Consider the following 20,052-nt stretch of genomic DNA (forward strand, 5'->3'; position numbering starts at 1 on the left):
ACCCACATCAGTCATTTGAGCCCCACTGTTGGACAAAGCCTCCCCCCAGACTTCTGATATTCCAGTCTCGAGCTACAGGCATGTCCACTTCCCATCTCTCATCAGATTATCTCCTCCATTTTTCTCCTCATCACCTCTGGAATGTAATTCTCACCCCATCTGCCACCTATTCCCCTGACTACATGCCCACCTACGTCCACTTCCTTCCCCCCACCTCTTGAACTCAAGTCTGTTCCTTGACCATTTTCTGTTTCCCTGTCTCCACAAATAATTCTCAGCACGCATTTATCCACTGCTATCTACGCAAACTTTTGATTTTTGTAAGTCTGTATCTATCTGCCCCACATCAGTCCTCTCAATACTCAAAAACATAATTGTAATAAATGAATGAGAGAATCCACAAATCACAATATATTTTGAGTGTGGCCAAATGACTATACTATCTGATTGAAGTACCTGGACGCCATTATGTAACACAGAATTGACTACTAAACTTCCCAAGGAGTGAATCTATCATTACTGCTTCTCTGCTGATAAAGCAGTATCACCTGCCACCTTCTGTAATGTCAGAATGGGTCACGAGGGCTCAGCACATGTAACACGTCCTTGTCTCTGTTGTCTCCTGAATATTTAACATACTTAGGCGTTTCAACCCTCCTAAATTTGCCAAAGTCAGCTGTCAGTGATGTGACAGTAAAACTAAAATATTAAAAACAACCAAAGCTAAATGACGTCCACAGAGGAATAATGTGCTGATGGACATGGCATTTAGCACTGTGGTGGGTAGTGGTAAAATACAGCTGCTGTGCTCTCTCCTTCAGTTTTGGTGTGCTGCTGGTAGTCCCCTTAAGCAAATGTCGGTGCACAGGGAGTTACAAAACACTGGTTAGAATGGCTGAGCAGCTTCTCAAAACAACACATTTGTTCTCAACATTAAGTCATGCTCAAGGTAGTGTAAAGAGCGATGACCACAGTACAGTGGACGTTTGGTAACAAAGGACTTGGAGAGATGAATCACACTATACCCCACATCAATCGAATGGAAAAATTTGGGTTTAATGAATCCCATGTCAACATTATCTATCATGTCTGGTTCCAACAATGAAGTGCACAGAAGGCACTGTTACAGCATGCTGTAATTTTTCCTCATTAATTTGTTCTCCCCTTATTACGCTTTAGGAAATGTCAAACACATAAGAGTAAGTATATATTTGACAGTACTGCGTACTATATTCAGTATAACAATTAAGAAGAAATGAAGCTTGAATCAGCTGATCAATGCCACCTGTCACGACAAAGCATTGTGGGGTGATGGTTTATGGAAGATGGCACTCCTGAAGTGAGCTTTCCTGCCAGATGTTCCATCCTGATTGGAATGTTGGGATGAGTTAGAAAGGTGACTTCACTCCAAATGCAGCACCAGACATCTGTACCGTCTCTGGTTTCAGCTCTCAAGGAAAAACGAGCTGCCATTCCTTCAAAGAGATAGACATCCCACTAAAAGCATCCCCAGAAGAGTTAAAGCTATTGTAAAGGGGAAGGGTGGACACACCACCTTAATGTTTACTAATAGGTGTCCAGGTAAATTTGATTCACTAGTGTAGAGTAGGAACGCAAGCCTCCTAGTGTGGGGTCTTTGTTACCCAGTACATCTGTAGCTGCCCCCACTCCAGCCACAGTACTGCTTCGAGATCTTCTGAGGTAAGCTGCTGTAGTATGGAGTACATTTTGATTGGTTGTGGATGAACACAGCAAGTCTACTATGTACATATGCTGCTTTGTATTATTGTGTTTCTGGTGAGGAACCACACACTTAAAGCAACATATTTGCTAGAAAACTGACAATGACACAGCTGTTTCAGGGATACTGGCAATAATAAATAATACTGTAACAGGGAAATGTGTTGCAACGTGTTAGAGATGCTAGTCCTCGTAATAGCATTTCTGGTGAAGATTTAAAAGAATTGCACCAATGATAAATAGATCTAGTTGCACATTATAGAAAAATCAGCGTTTTGGATGTCATGCTGCATGACGTCTCTCGTGAATAGGGTTTTCTTCAGAAATAAACTTCTGAATGTTAGGAAGATGGCGGTAAATATTATAAATATCGGAGTTAAAGAATACTGTTTAAAACATTTTACTGGACATGCTACATAATTTTCTAGTTTCCAAACAGGGTCCCAAAATAATAAAACCTTTGGAGAATCAGACAAGGGTTTCTTGCATTGTTCTTATTTCTGTATTATTAGTTCTAATTTAAAATTAATCACTGAGCACAATAAGGTTTTCATTATTTTACATTTATTAGCCTTTAAAATAAGCAAAGTGTTCCATCAAAGTAGCGCAATTCTCAGTGCCGTATCAGAGTAGTTGTTTTGGTACCCCTGCCGTAAAAAATAAAATACGGAACAGGAAAGAGAGCGTTGAGTTTTCCTCTCCTCCTAGAACATGGAAAGTTCATTACAATAGCCATAAACAGCTCTCCACTAGAATGATCACACAATATCCTCCCCCCATTCCCCATGTTGCCATGTGCTCTCAGAAAATTAGTTTAAAGACTTCATGTTAGCAAGTAACAACAAACAAAATGAGCCTATACACTAAAAATCAGATAATGTTACTCACCTGCAGTGTGTGTGCCATCATCCACATGGGGACGAAAGACTTCATCACGATGGAGCAGTTGCCGCAGTATTTTTGTCGTGTACTTCATTTCGCTTTCATGGTTGTCAATGATGATCAGTATGCAGCAGCAGTCATTGCAGACTACTCCATCGTGATTTATTTCTGTGTCTAATATGTCCTCTATAAGAAGTAGGAGACGCTTATAAAGTTTTATTTTTCTTGTTTCTGTCCGTGATGACGGCGGTGATGCATTTGATGCAGCAGTTTTCCCACACACGAAGCACAATGCACCCAAGCGTGATGACGGTTGTAACTGCAAATACGAGCAAATATCTGTAATGAAGTGCTCATTAATATTCACTTAGACTGGGTTACAATACTGTATATTCTAGAAGGAGCAACTACTATTACCACCAGTTAGAAGCAATGCAAAATATGATACAATGACCTCTCCCACACTATGTGGCTGACAACCATTACTTTACACTCACTGTAGCTCCTCAATCTTTATTTTAACACACGCTTTAGTATTCTGAACCAAACTTTGATTTTATTAAGTTTCTATTGCATTAAGCTTTAAAACAAATACTTCATTTTTTAATATGAATTAATTGGAACATGTGCAACTGCAGTCTCTCAAAAATTATAGGGGATCACAAACAGAATCAAGTTAGGGAAACAGGGAGCAACTGATACAAATGTTTATACTAAAGCAGTTAACTGTGTGAGTTATTCTATTTGGTGCTGTGATAGGACACAGAAGTGGAACAAGTAGCAACTCTGACGAATGGCATCAATGTCTTTCACCAAATGGATTACAATGAATGTTCATTGGCAGCAGGAAGGCAATCAGTTAATGTATACTAACATAGGAAGTACCTTTACTCTGAAGTCTAAACCTGAATGAATGTGATTTTAAACCCTAGTCTGCACCTGTCAAGATCATTTAGCTGTAAAAATCAGAATTTGTGTCTAATTTGTGTTTGACAGGCATGACTAGAACTACAGAAGTTGTCATTGAAGAAACATAGCACATAGCAAGTAATTAGTACCAGAAGATTCAAGAGTTACAGACGTGCTACTATTTGGCAAAAAGCTAAACATCTGTGTGAATAATACATGCTCACTGATTCATTATACATGTAGTGGTATTTCCCAAAACAAATGTCTGTTGTCCTATGTTCTCCCAATATTCACCATTAAAATGTAAGTATGGCGTTTCAAGGAAGTAATTAAAATACAGTAGAACGTAACCAGTATGCACATTTCGTGAGCACAACTTGTAGGCATGCTACATAATTTTAGGTGTACCTGCAACACGGTATTCAAATATCCAGCAATTAATTAAAATATTAGTTGAATAACAGGGAAACAACTGATTCCTTTTTCACGTAATCAGTTATGAACATAGCTCCCAAGATATTTACTATTAAACGCATACTACATCTTCACAACAGAAGCCACGGAAATCTCACAAGTTGGCACTACGAAATATTGTCTTCCGCGACCATTCGCAAAATGCTAAACACACTAAGTATTTCCGGCACGTCCCTGTCCAGCACTCCGTGTCGTGTGCGACGCGATGCTGCTGCCCCACCTCCATACAGTCTCTCCACTGACATCGGTAGTCGCCTACCGTAGTAACGAGCGCTATGATTGACTAGAGCGCTTCCGCAATGTCTCCAAGCCAACGAACACACAAACATATTGAAACACTTACAAAATACTGGATTTACACTTAAATCACTTAAAAATAAATATTCGTGTGGCTCGACCATAAACATACTGTAACACACATTACTAAATACATGACCAAATCACACACATGAAACGAATAGAAACAAAAGTAGGCCAGTAGCCTAATGTCTCTGCTTTCTAAAACTCTGTAAATATTTGATCAATTTCTTCGTGAATGGTATATATCGGATATAAACAAAGGCCTAGATGGATAAATATATTTTTTCGCGTAACCGTGTCCACAGCTCATGGCCTTGCGGTCTCGTCCTCACTTCTCGAGCACAGGGTCCTAGTTTCGATTCCCGGCAGGGTCAGGGGTTTTCACCTGCCTCGAGATGACTGAGTGTTTGTGTTGTCCTCATCATTTCATCATTCATGAAAGTGGCGAGATCGGACTGAGCAAAGGTTGGGAATATGTATGGGCGCTGATAACCGCGCAGTTGCGCGCCGCACAAACCAATCATCGTGTAACGCGATTAATAGTGATCGGCCATTTGGACATCAATAATTCATGTTACATGCCTGTAATTCATACCAATTTAGGTTTACACCAATAGCTTTCTGAACACACATCGATCGAAAAAATCGGACGAACGGTTTAGATTTTAGAAATTCGTTGCTGGCTGTTGTATAATTTGCAGTCAGATACTAAACTTTAAAGTAATAAAGATATTGAAAATCTGATCACACCATCAGAATCGTCGTGCACATAATGGTAATGTACATGCTTCTTTTTAAGGTATCATGATCCATCTGGCTATTAATTTCTACATGAACTGTGAAATGTCATTATGGTTTCACAATGTGCACCCTCTTTGTGTCTGAGGAGATTTGTATGCTGGGAGTGCCAAAGTCCATTCCTTGACACTGCGTCAACATGGAATTCCCACGCGGTCGGCCTGGACCACGCAGTGTGGCTACCCCTGTTCCCGTGGCTAGTGTTCGGCCCCACGCAGCTGCTGACAAGCCCCTGCTTGCGGAGTGGCCCGTGCGGCCACGCCAACTCTGAATACTTTCAGGGCGCTACAACTCGCCCATTGCATTACAACATCTGAAAGATAGCTGTTCAGATATCGCTCCATTCGCGTAACAGCCACTAGTGGCTCCACTGTAAGGATACAAATCAGGTTTGCTTCAAATAGACGTTGTAACGGTCGTTAACTTTACTTTCGAGATTGGATGTGATACGCTGACGTTAGTAGAGAATGCCTTTCAGGCGATGAAGACGAACTGAGTTTGAGGGAGCACATGTAGTAGGGTTACAAGAAAACTGATATTCCTTTTGTGATATTGCAGATAAACTTAAAAGCAATGCGACCACTGTCCATTATTACTGGTAGAGGTGGTCATGGGGATCTATAGTCACAAGACCACGCTTTGCACCACCATGTAGCGCTATCGAGAAGACGTACAGCTTTGCTGCATGGTGGTGCATGTGCAGCAGCAGTTGGAGCAGCTGTTGGCACCAGTGACACGAGGATCTGGCCCAAATTGATTGCTTAGAGCTGAGTTGAGCCAGACGACCTGTAGCGTGTGTTCCACTCATACCAAACCATCGCAGTCTGCAATTTCAGTGGTGTCAAGGGAGAGCTCATGGGGGGAGGTGGGTGGGCAGTTACATTCCCTGAAGAAATGTCCCTACCCTGGTGCCATGGTGGATGAGAGGTCAGTTGAGGGCCGGCGACGAGCCTGTCTGTGTGCTACACACAATGGACCCAAACCTGAGGTTTTCATTTAGGGTTCAACTTAGCATGATAGCAGTACGACTGCCCCACGTAGCCTGACACTAGATTTGTACATCAGTCTGAAGATTCTACCTGTTGACTACCATTCCCAAACAGCACTATAGAGGCAGATTTCAAACCGAACAATGCTTGGCCACATGCCGCTGTTGTAACCCAACATAATCTACATAGTATAGATACATTGCCTTGCCCTGGGCAATCACCAGATCTATCTTCTATTGATTAAATACTGGACATCATCTGAAGAAAGAGCCCCCCAGGGGGTCCACAACTCTTTTGTGGATACATGCGTAGCGAGCACGGGACCCCGAGCTAATTTGGCCCTCCTCCCTTTCCGGTCTGCATACCTTCCTTTTTCCGCATCCTTCCCTCTCCCACATCTTCGCCCTTCCTCCCCTCACCTCTGGGTCTTCCCTTCCCTTTCTCCCCCCCCCTGGGAGTATGGTTTGTGCCTACATCCGGAGACGGACGCTGATAAATATACCGCATTCTTCGCCTTCTCTGCTTGTATGTCTTCATCCTTCCTTTGTCCTTCTCTTTTCCTTACCTCTTCTCTTTACCCTTTTCTCAGCTCTGGCGTTTGAGAACTCTCCTCTTTCCTTTCTCTTTCTTTGTTTTTCCCTTTCTCTTTCTTCCTCCCTGTGTGTGTCTGAAGGCCGACCCACGCACTTCCATGCATAGCCAGTGACGGGGTAACTCGTAATTCCCCGCCCTGGGTAGACAGGTAGGACACGTACGTACCCCTGGTAACGGCCAGGCCCAGGGAGGGGTGATTACCCGAGCTGATACCTTCCGAAAGTGTCGATTGGTCCCTCCGTCAGTTTGTCGGGAGGTGTGACCTGAGGTGTGAACAATCACCTAAGGCGGGAGTGCCCTCAGAGAGGGCCCCCACAAGGGAGGAGCGTGCCATTGGGGACGCCGGTAATCATGGGCGATTCTTCCGCAATGGTTTCCTCACCTTCCACTATGTCTGCTCACAAGCATAAGTTCACTGAGTCTCAGCCACAGACAGTTCTTCCATCGTTGCCACAGTTCCTTGTTGTTTCTCGGTCTGACTTTGGTCACGACTTCTCCATGGTCAACCCTTTCATTATTCAGAAAGGTGTCGACGCAATTGCAGGTCCTGTAAAGTCTTGTTCCAAATTACAGAATGGCACCCTGTTGTTAGAAACAGTCAGTGCCCTCCAGGCACAAAAATTGCTGCGTACCTCACTACTACACACCTTCCCTGTCTGGGTGGAACCGCACCGTACTTTAAATTCCTCGCGTGGAGTCGTATATACATGCTCCCTCGATGGATTGTCTGACGAAGAAATTCAGCACTATCTGTCTGACCAGGGCGTAACGGCTGTTCATAGGGTTATGAAAAGGGTTGACACGAAGATCATTCCAACCCGCACTGTCTTCTTGACATTTGACAAAGTTCAACTCCCATCGAAAATCAAAGCAGGCTATGAGAATTTCCGTTCGCCCTTACGTCCCAAACCCTACGCGTTGCTACCGGTGTCAGCGGTTCAATCACACCAGCCAGTCCTGTTCCAATCCGGCCAAATGTGTTACGTATTGCAAGGATGCCCATGAGGGTGCTTGTCCACCTCCATCCCCTCGCTGCATCAACTGTATGGGTGACCACGCTGCTTCCTCTCGAGATTGCCCCATTTTTAAGGACGAAAAGCTCATCCAGGAAATAAGAGTGAAGGAAAAGGTGTCGACCTTTGCTGCTCGAAAATTATTCGCCAGTCGCCAGCCCACCGTGCCTCAGACAGGAAAATACAGCACTATCCTTGCTTCTCCTCGGCCAACGAAGGAGGCGGCCACGCAGACTTGCGACCTCACCTTTAGTACCACGGTCGTCAGATCGGCCAGCGCAAAGATCGCCCGTTCAACCTCACCACTTTAGCCTGCCTACTCTCTGGCTCACCCTTCGTTGGGTTCTGCTAAATCTCGAGCCCAAAGGTCAGACACCAAGATTTCGAAAAAAGAGCATACTCGAGAAGATCTTTTATGCACCGCAACTTCCCAACCATCGGTTCCTCCTTCATCTAAACATCATACTTCCAAGAAGGCTACAAAGAAACCCAGTTCCTCTCCTTCTCCGCCAAGGCGTGTCCCATCTACAGCACCACCTGTCGGAAATTGCCCTCGGCCGTCTTCTGTGTCGCCGAGGCGCACTGCTGGCGGCCGATCAACCGGCCGATCGCTGGTGGCAGGAGCTGCTGCTGACCAACCTATGGATCAGGATCTTCTGCCTTCGGCTGAATGCCATTCCATGCTGTCGGTCGCAAGCTCTGAGCAGTCGTTGAGTTGACAGCGACCTTGGTCACATTCCTCCACTTTCTGTTCACCCTATGTCCATTACCCACTGGAATATCCGCGGTATTCGAGACAATCGGGATGAATAGTCGATCCTCCTGCGATCCTACTACCCGGTCATCTTCTGTCTTCAGGAAACAAAGCTGCGTCCCCATGACCACTTTGTTCTCCATTTCCACTCCGTCCAATATGATCTCCCCTCTGTTGAAGGCACTCCAGCACATGGACTCATGATTCTTCTCCATGAAACTCTCCATTATCACCCAATCCATTTAAACACTTCCTTCCAAGCTGTCGCCGTCTGTCTTTCTCTTTCCGGATACACGTTCTCTCTCTGTACTGTACACATTCCATCGTCCACACCAATGGCACGAGCTGATCTCCTTCTTCTTGGTCAGCTTCCACCCCCCTATTTGCTGGTTGGGGACTTCAATGCCCACCACACGCTTTGGGGATCTCCACATCCTTGTCCACGTGGCTCACTATTGCTAGACGTCTTCCACCAAGTGGATCTAGTTTGCCTCAACTCTGGGGTCTTTACATTTTTGGCCGCCTCCACGACAAATTTATCTCATTTGGACCTTGCGGCCGGTACTGTTCCGCTAGCTCGGCGCTTCGAATGGTTCGCCCTTGATGATACACACTCGAGTGACCACTTTTTATGTGTCCTTAAACTGCAGCCTCAACTGCCATACATGCGTCCGCGACGCTGGAAGTTTGCCCAAGCTGATTGGACACTTTTTTCGTCTCTAGCGACATTCGATGAGCGTCACTTTCCCAGCGTCGACGATGAGGTCTCACATATTCCCGACGTTATTCTTACAGCTGCGGAACGTTCAATACCACGCACCTCCGAATTGCCCCATCGCCCCCCCCCCCCCAATTCCTTGGTGGAACGAGGCATGCCGTGATGCAATACGTGAGCGGCGACGTGCTCTTCGCATTTTCCGTCACCATCCTCCTTTGGCCAACTGTATCAGCTATAAGCAGCTCCGTGCGCGATGCCGTCGCGTCATCCGCGATAGCAAGAAGGCAAGCTGGAAATTCTTTATTACCTCATTTAACACCTTCACTCCCTCCTCGGAAGTTTGGAGTCGGCTTCGACGGTTCTCAGGCGCGCCTAGTTTCTCCCCGGTCTCTGGGCTCACTGTCGCGCATGATACATTAGTGGACCCCGTCGCAATTTCTAACTCATTGGGTCAGCACTTTGCTGATATTTCGAGTTCTTCAAATTACCCGCCAGCGTTTCTCCCGAAGAAACGTGCAGCGGAAATGCGGCCTCTTGCTTTCTCCTCTCAAAATCGCGAAAGCTACAATACTGTTTTCTTCATGCAGGAACTCCAACATGCACCCTCTTCTTCTCGCTCCTCCGCCCCAGGACCGGATGGTATCCACGTCCAAATGTTGCTGCATTTATCAACCCATAGTGTGCGTTACCTCCTTCGCTTTTATAATCTAATTTGGATCGACAGTACTTCTCCCAGACAATGGCGGGAAGCTATCGTCGTTCCTGTTAAGAAACCTGGAAAGGACAAACATCTCCCCTCTAGCTATCGCCCCATTTCTCTCACGAGTAGTGTTTGTAAGGTTTTGGAGCATATGGTGAATTACCGTTTAGCGTGGTGGTTGGAATCCCGCAGTCTTTTAACACCTGCCCAATGCGGATTCCGAAAGCATCGTTCTGCAGTTGACCATCTTGTTGCTCTCTCCACGTATATCATGAACAATTTTCTCCGGAAACGCCAAACAGTAGCAATATTTTTTGATCTGGAGAGAGCATACGATACCTGTTGCAGGACAGGCATCCTCCGCACACTGTTCTCTTGGGGCTTTCGAGCTCGGCTGCCCCTTTTTCTTCGCGAATTTATGGCAGAGCACACATTTAGGGTGCATACTCCCAAGAAAACGGGGTACCCCAGGGCTCCGTGCTGAGTGTTGTACTGTTTGCCATGGCCATCAATTCCATTATGGATTGTCTCCTTCCTGATGTCTCGGGCTCCCTCTTTGTGGACGATTTTGCGATCTACTACAGCTCTCAACGGACCAGCCTTCTTGAACGACGTCTTCAAGGCTCTCTCGATCGCCTCCACTCTTGGAGCATCGAAACCGGCTTCCGTTTTTCTCACAGTAAGACCGTTTGTGTTAATTTTTGGCGACGTAAGGAGTTTCTTCCGCCCTCCTTACATCTAGGTCCTGTCAACCTTCCGTTTTCAAACGTCGCTAAATTCTTGGGTCTTAGGTTTGACAGAAAACTGTGCTGGTCCTCCCACGTTTCCTATCTTTCGGCACGCTGTCTGCGATCCCTTAACACCCTCCGTGTCCTGAATGGTACCTCCTGGGGAGTGGATCGAGTGGTCCTTCTCCGCCTCTATCGCGCCTTAGTGCTCTCGAAATTGGACTATGGAAGCATAGTCTACTCCTCTGCTCGGCCGTCTATTCTTCGGCGTCTCGACTCTATCCACCAACGTGGATTAAGTTTAGTGTCTGGAGCTTTTTACACCAGCCCTGTGGAAAGCCTTTATGCTGAGACTGCTGAGCCTCCGCTGTCCAATCGGCGAGCAGTCCTTCTGAGTCGTTATGCTAGCCATCTGTCTTCCATGCCTGCTAATCCAGGCCATGACATTTTTTTCGACGCCTCCCTTGATGTAGGGTATGAGGGCCGCCCCACCTCCCTACTACCACAGGGAGTCCGCTTCCGTCAACTGCTCCATTCTCTTTCCTTCCGCTTTCCTAAAACCCTTGACAACTTGGGGTACAGCACCGCCTTGGCTCCGTCCCCGGATTTGCCTGCTCCGATTGTCTATTTCCCAAGGATGGTATCCCTTCACTTGTTTATCGTCGGGCATTTGCTGCTCTATGTGCACAAATGACGGACGCCACATTTATTTACACCGACGGCTCGAAAACATCGTTAGGTGTAGGGAGTGCCTATATTGTTGGCGACACCCCAAATCACTTTCGGCTTCCCGACCAGTGTTCGGTGAATACTGCGGAGCTTTACGCTGTTCTCCAGGCTGTCCACTACATCCGCCGCCATCAGCGGATACAGTACGTTATCTGCTGATTCTCTCAGCTCTCTCCTCAGTCTCCAAGCTCTTTACCCTGTGCATCCTCAGGTCCACCGGATTCAGGACTGTCTGCGCTTGCTCCACCTGGGGGGCGTTTCGGTGGCGTTCCTCTGGCTCCCGGGACACGCTGGTATCTGTGGGAATGATATAGCTGCCAAGGCTGCAGTCTCTCTTCTTCGGCCAGCTATTCAGTCGATTCCCTTCACCGATCTACGGAGCGTTTTATGTCGTCGAGTTGTTCTTTTATTGGTCGACACTTCCCCATAATAAATTGCGGGACGTGAAAGCTCTTCCTTGTGCTTGGACCTCTTCCTCCCGAACGAGTCGTCGGGAGGAGGTAATTTTAACTAGACTCCGGATAGGGCACTGTCTTTTTAGCCATCGTCATCTTTTCAGCGGCGATCCTCCCCCACTCTGTCTCCACTGCTCTCAGCTGTGGACGGTAAGACACCTTTTGAGTGACCCTATTTTACTCAGTTACGCGCCCGTCTCCAGCTGTCGCCTGATATATCGTCAATTTTAGCAGATGACACGCGCTCGGCCGATCGCGTTCTCGAGTTTATTAGTGACAGTGAAATGACGTCAGTCATTTGAAGCTTTTTTGGGGACCACCAACCCCTTTCTGTAGTGGATTTTTAAGCCTTCTTTCTGCTTTTAGTTTCTCCAATTTTTTGAGTTTCGTTCCCATTTCTGCTGTTTTCCATTTTCGGTTTCTATTGTTTACTATGTCACGGACCGGGCGCTAATGACCATAGCAGTTCCGCGCCCTAAAACCAAAACAAACAAAAATCCGAAGGCAAGGGTCATCCACAACCAGCGTTAACATTACCTGTATTAACTAAGTGCAACAGGCGTAGAACTCTGCCGTACACACTGGCTTTAGGCACGTGTGAAACACACTGCATGCACGTTTGCATGCTTAGATTAAACATCCTGGCAGTTATATGGGTTTTCAATGTAACAGCATTTCAAATTTGCAATGGCTTATTTCACGCTAACGTTAACCTGTGATTCGCAATGTTAGTCTCTCTCTCTCTCTCTCTCTCTCTCTCTCTCTCTCTCTCTCTCTCTCTCTCTCTCTCTCTCTCTGTGTGTGTGTGTGTGTGTGTGTGTGTGTGTGTGTGTGTGTGTGTGTGTGTGTGTCGATTGCATCTTGTGCAGTATATTTCAAGAACATGGATTGGCAACGGAGAACATGCCAGTGTGTAGATATGTATGATCAGTTCTCCAGTTCCGATTCAGATTTGACGAATATAGTTCATGGAATCGAATAGCATGTGAGCATTCACGGTGTTACTCAGGACACGTGACTGCTCCGAAGACATTGTGAAACGTTGCTCTGACAATATCATATTCCAGTATTTAGGACTAGAATGTAGAAGATGGGCTTAGGCGCGCAGGAAGGGAGGTACCAGCAAACCAATTAATAACTTTCTATAAAATGCTATTACTGACTGTAGACGGGTGACACCAGTATTACAACAGAACATCTGTCAGAAAAGGCAAATTTGCACTCTGGCCCCATTCACTACTGCTGGTAGATAGGCATAAATCAAAGATGTTGAAGGATACAGCACAGAAAGTACATAGATATTACTAGACTAACTCGGTTCATGACACCCAGCGCCAGGTACATTTTGTGCCTGTATGTCTTCTAGGAGCAACAAAATTGTAAAGACTCAATTTTAAAAACATAATTTTGGAAACCAAATGACTCATAAACTGCTTACTAAGAGGATCTTAGTATTTGGTCTACAATACTTGTTTCACTGTATGAAACCTGCGACGTATATACGTTTCTCCAGGATGCATAGCTCACGACGCGCAAATTAGTCAGACTTACTCAATGTTACGTAGTGAGGATATTCAATGTTAGTTGGGCTTAGCCTGTTTACAAAAACGCTTTACAATTTTTTTGCTTACACTCCTAATGTCAGATATTTAACACAGTGGAACAGCTTAAACTTCAGATTGCTTTACAAGTGAGTTCAAAACATGGGAGTTTGATTGCATAAGGAATCAGAGGTTTACTATTAGATTTCTAATTGCTATCAATGCTTCTGATGACTGAGGTTTTTCATGTTCTATATTTGGTCTCATATTATATTATCAACATATGCTCGATGTAAGACTTCTTCTCCCATGAGAACTACATTAATTTAAGTGAAACAAAACGCTATACGGTAATTGTGCACATCGTTATCCCGGATAGAGCAACAAAACTTGCTCATTACGGTTGTAGTGATAGTCGTAAACAGGTTTGTATTTAGTTTTTGTGCTAATGTGACAGCGCTACTAAATATGTACTTTCGTAACTACTTACGCCATTCAGTGTATCTAGCTGCTTTAGCGCTTATGTACCCTGCTTCACTTCTAACAGGCAGAGAACTGTGCTGTTCGGTGAGTTGTACCAATACTTCGGCAGTTCATATTCATTCGTTCAGTGCTGCAATAGCTTCATGCACTGCTTGGCGCAAATAGTAAGTTATTTACCACTTTCCATTTTAAACAGGCAATGTACTATACCGTTTCCTTTAATGCTAATAAGTCAGAACTAAGTATTTAATTCATTGTAACCACTTATACTGTTCAATGCATGTAGCTATTACAACGCTAATATACGCAGTTCGTAGTCTAGAACTGGTAGACTGTTTCATTGTACTTACGTCGGCACAAAGTATGTAATTTCGAACAGACAAGGAAATGTACTGCTCGAATTAAGTTCTGCGCTTAAAGTTCAGAACCAAGCTTATTTTAATTGTGACTGTCAGCTTTCTACATGCTATATTAGTACAAACCACCAATTAAAACTGTCGCTATGTAGCGTCATACTTGCATGTGCAACGTCATCTGGCGTCAAACATTGTACAGTCAGCAATATTAATAATAATGCTATGTTTTACTGATTTTTAACATTTTATTTGTAAAAACATTACTGTTATTGCACATTACTGTGTATTTCCCTTGGTTTAATGCTTTTTGTAAGTCGTACGTGATTTCATACCATGGTGCTGCAGGCGCAACATTTGTATCCTTACCTAATGATCAGCAATTTTATGTCCGTGACCATTAAAACATGTAAATATTACGTCCACTTGTGCTTGTAACTATGTCTACTAGTTGCATGCAGTTTCCTGGCACATGTCCTCTTCAGCTTTGCAATGCTTTTATTGTATGCCGATATTGGTTCTGTAACTCATTTTTATGTCGTGAGTAATTGATTTAATTAAAACATGTCTGATGACGAACGCCTCATTGCATTCAGTCAGTGACATTTTCAGTGAGCAATACAGCAATGTGCAGACTATATAAAATTAGATATTGGCAGCACTCCTTCCTACCATATAGCTGACCTTCCAGTGACACCATACGGATAGAAAAATTTATAAGGGCAAACTCAACAAATTTATTATAACCATGCTTTTTTTATGCCCTTTCATTATCTGTCGATTTTATGTACTGTATAAATCTTGCGTTTTTTAAGCAATCCTCTCATCTCAGGACTGTCAGAGTAGGTAATTGTTTTTAGTTAATTGCATTAGAGAATGAGCAGTTTGCTATTAATAATGGTAATTGTGTTCTAGGTGTAATCTGAACTGTATATGTAGATAAACAAGCATGTTACTAGTCATGTGCATTTGAACTCTCCATTTCTCACTCTGTTCCAGAATTTTAATCAGAAATTTATTGGCTTTGTATACGCTGAAGCGCCAAAGAAAGTGGTACCTATTCAAATACAGAGATGTAAACAGGCAGAATACGGCGCTCCGGTCGGCAACGCCTGTATAACAAAAAGTTCCTGGCGCGGCTGTTGGATCGGTCAGTGCTGCTACAATGGCAGGTTATCAAGATTTGAGTTTGAACTTGGTGTTACAGTCGCCGCACGAGCGATGGGACACAGCATCTCTGAGGTAGCGATGAAGTCCGGATTTTCACGTATGACCATTTCAAGAGTGTACCTAGAATATCAGCAGTCCGGTAAAACATCAAATCTTTGACATCATGCGGCCGGAAAAAGATCTTAAAAGAACGGTGCCAATGGCAAGAAAATGGTTCAACGTGACAGAAATGCAACCCTTCAGCAAACTGCTGCAGATACCAATGCTGGGCCATAGTGTCAGCGTGTGAACAATTCAACGCAACAAGCGACACTGGACGGTTGACGAGAAACACGTTGTCTGGTTGGATGAGTCTCGTTTCAAATTGCATCGAGCGAATGGACGTGTGGAGACAACCTCATGAATCCATGGACCCTGCACGACAGCGGGGGACTGTTACGGCTGGTGAAGGTTCTGTGATGGTATGGGGCATGTGCAGCTATAGTGACATGGGACCTCTGATACGTCTAAATACGATTGAAAAGTGACACATTTGTAGCCTTCCTGATAAATCGCCTGCATCCATTCATGTCCCTTCTGCATTCCGACGGACTTCAGCAATTCTACCTGGAAAATACAACAACCAACACGTCCAGAATGGTAACAGTGGCTCCAGGGACGGTCTTCAGAGTTCATACTGCCGCTGACTAAAAGACTTCCCAGACATCAACCTTATTGAGCATATGTGGGATGCCTTGCAACGTGCTTTTCAGAAGAGATCCCCGCCCTTTCGTACTACCACGGACTTAGGGACAGCCCTGCAGGATTCATGGTGTCACTTTCCTCCAGCACGCCTCCAGCACGACTTCAGGCATTAGTGGAGTCCACGCCACGTCCTGTTGCGGCACTGTCGTGCTCGCAGGGGCCCTATTCGATAGTTGGAAAGCGTACCAGTTTCTTTGGCCTTCAGTGTATTTCGTTCTGTTTAGGTTCAGTTGCGGATATGTTCGTTTAGTCATTGTGCATAAGGAATAATCACAAGCAATCTCAGCATTACTATGCGTGCTGGTTTACTACTGCTATTGACCTCCCCTGCCCCCTCTATTGTCTAAAGTGCAGTACTACTCTCATAGGTATGAGACTACATCTGGAAGCTCTCATGTTGTCTTGCAATTAGTTGGCATACATATGCTTAAGATTCTTAAGTTGTTTGATACTCATTTACTGAAATGTCTTGGCAATAGTAGATACATCAGAAATATTGGATACATAAAATATTACTATATTCTTTAACATGACTTCATTGTACTGTGTTTTAGTATGTTCAATTTAATGATAAAGCCCATTACATTTTATTTTTGTGCCCTTCACTTACCTCTGGGTTTGTGCATGGCTCCTATGTTCATGAAGAATGTGCACTTCAAACATACAGTTCACTTTGGGAGTGGAGTGAAGATTAATTTCATAATCCCTTTATTGAACGTAATCAATTTAATTTTATACATTAATACGATCTTAAGTCATAATACTTGGCAGAAATAGTTCCATATTGCTATGCACATGTATACTCTTCATTTGTCCTGCCAATGTATAACTTCAGAACTGCAAATTTATGTCCACTTTTATATACATTTTTATTGTAACAGTTTTTCTTCGTATATGTAGAAATGTAGGATATCTGATATGATAAATATTTTTTGATAAGTATGTGAAGATGACAACGTAATCCCATTGGATCTTCAATTCCTTCTACTGTTATATTGGGTTTCTTTGTCTTATGGTGTTTGTATACTACTGTGAGTGTGATCAGTGAATGAAACTAGTAATAAGTGATTAGAAGACAGCATTGTAACGGACTTTTCGAAGCCAATACTTGATTTCGTACTGATCGCCAGTATATGCAAATGTCGGTGTTTGAAGATAAAACACGTTACTGCTTAGAGATAGCTATAAAAGTAATTTTGTCTAACCTTCGATCTTTATGTAACCTCACCAATACCTCATGAGGGTCCTACTCATTGCAGTCTCTCACTTCCTCTTCCTTTTTAACCTCTCCCAGCCTACCTCTTCTACTTGAGGAACGAACTGCTAGTTACAGAATCCATGGTTTTCTTAATTGTAGTTAATGATACCTGTTACGTTATCATTGTCTTTTTATGAATTTTTGTGTGTTCATATCAGTGCAGAGAACTCTCTGAAATATTTGCAATCAAAGAGTTCATCGTAACTGAAATTTGTATTACAAGTAGTCAATTGAAATTCCTGTCTCTGAAAGTAAACTGTAATATTACGTGAAAAGTTGCTGAGATTTTTAAATTAGTGTTACTTCTCACAAGCACTGTAATAAAGCCTGTTACAAAAATTCTCCACTTACTAGAATTGGTAAATGGTAGATACAGAAGCTGGTTTACAGTTGAACTGTTACGAATATTTTACTTTGTATGACCAGATCAAACAACTTGCATAGCCATTTCAACTATAACTGAGATTAAGAAAATTGTAACTCAAGAAATTATGTTTAGGTAAGATGTAAACGCAATTTAGCTGTCGTTGTGTAACGATCACAAACTTTCAATGTCAAATAGATCAGCAGCATTACTAAATAAGTAACTTCTACAATATACAGTGTGCAGATGCATCTTTTAAGTTACCTTCTGTTAATCACCATTACTTTGTAAGCAGTATTACAGAAGCGCAGTCAGACTAGAAATATTACTTTAAAATAATTTACAACCTTAGGACATCAACGTTCCTTTCATGCAAATGGTCTTGCTAGTCACTGTTCACGAAGTCTGACTTTACTTCCACTTACTTCACGATCTTCTGTTTCCTTTCCTGTCGGCCTCTCTTGGTCAACTCTTGTTCTTTTCGACCCCAATGGTATTAGGTTGCGAGGCCAGAGGGTGTCTTTCATTTTCACTATTGCCTTCGATTGGGGAAGGGGGTGGGGGCGGCGGCGGCCTCAGGACATGGTTAGAGAAGAAGCCAACGTTTCTGGGAGCGATCCCATCAGAGAAAGCCTGGCCCTCCAAGCTGGGTGTTAAGCGATAAAGTTGGTAAACGATCCATGTAAGTCTTCATAGTCCAACGCCTGAAAATAATTTTTGGATGTGAAGACTAAGCAAGAGACAGAACAAGCCATACCAGATGTGTAAACAGAACAGTAGTGTCAGCATGATCACTCACAATATCCCTAGTTCGTGAATAAAATGTGAATCGCAGATGGAGACGTTACTCTGCATCAGTAGTGAAGTAAAGGGGATCGAAAAGGAAGCCTTAAACATAAAGAAGGTTGTTTCTCAGGATGTAAACCATGTCAAATGTACTGTTGCTGATCTTGGAGGTGTGATCACCAGTAGAAATATTGGAGCATATTGGAATCGCACAATCAAAAGTTCCTGGAGTTACTACAGGGACAATCCTGGATAGGTCCACAGCGCTGAAGTGACCTTGATGGCTAGTGAACAAATGAAAGTGAGACAGAGAAGACTGATATTTCAAAACTCCAGTGATATTATGTACCATGCCGTAGACCGCTGACAAGCAAAGTAATTTTGTGGTTGCCAGTTGCGAAGAGAAGACAATGTGAAGACGGGGATAGAACGCTGTGGTAGAGCTTCGCTGTATCAGATACTGGTGTACTCCCTCCCAAAACAGTGTCGGCAGAACACAGCCCGCCAGATGGCACCATATTCCAAGTTCCGTGTCTGACCTCACGAACGTCTGCACTGATTCTCATCACTTCTGTGTTGGTGGCTATAACTGGAAGAGTTGTGATCATTTGTCATTGAAGAAGATCGTTCCGCAGATCAGTCAGCAAGAATAAGAGAAGAGGTAAAGCCAGAACTTCCCCATGCTGTCGTTCACTTGACGAAGATGATGGTGGCGTCCGCTGAATGCAGTCCTTCCAGCCACTTCACTATCGCTACTGCCTGACCTGAAAGCACCCAGCTCACAAGATATACAGTGGAAGATGCAAGTTGCTGGCCAGCACCTTAGGAGTGGAAATCCGTTCCCGACGACTTACGAGCCTTTCAGCGAGACATTCCAGAGTTGGCTCTGGAGGGACAGTGATAGTTTAAAGGCCAGTGGCTCCGAAGTTAGGGGCATCACCCCCCCCCCCCCAAAATCACTCCCCTCCCTATCTTACGTACTTCATGCTGTTGTTTACTGCTTCTGTACCTAAATCAGTTACATAAAATAGCAATTAAATTTTCATGTTGAATATATATGTAAACTGAAATTACGTGTCGGATCTCCTAGTAATACATTATTTCCTTAAGTTTATTAATTATGTAAATGAAAATCAGTCATTACATCACATGACTGTAATATGGCTAAATGTGAAAATGACTAATATAGTTCTGTCATTAACACGTCAAAGAGATTCAATTCATAAGTGCAAATGTATCTCACCATTGTAGAAGACGAAAGTTGTGTCGTCAGACGTAGGTAATAAGTTAGAATGGTCGAAAGAGAAGAGGTGTACTGTAAGTATCCTGTTTGAGGGTGTTGTTTACCTAGAAATGTGTCGGTAGTCTAAAAAACCCAAGCAGATGAAACGCCCGTTGTATCCATAGTCGTTGAGATGGAGCTGTAGCTCCGAAACACATTGGGCGGATAGTAGAAAATGATTTTTTCCTGTCTGTACTGAAAGTTGATTCACTGATGTTACGTGATTTCCATAAAATTGTCTGTTCACAACAAATAAGTTCATTGTAAATTAATATTATGCAGTAACAT

The sequence above is a fragment of the Schistocerca cancellata genome, chromosome 1 (genome assembly GCF_023864275.1).
Source record: "Schistocerca cancellata isolate TAMUIC-IGC-003103 chromosome 1, iqSchCanc2.1, whole genome shotgun sequence".
NCBI lineage: Eukaryota > Metazoa > Arthropoda > Insecta > Orthoptera > Acrididae > Schistocerca > Schistocerca cancellata.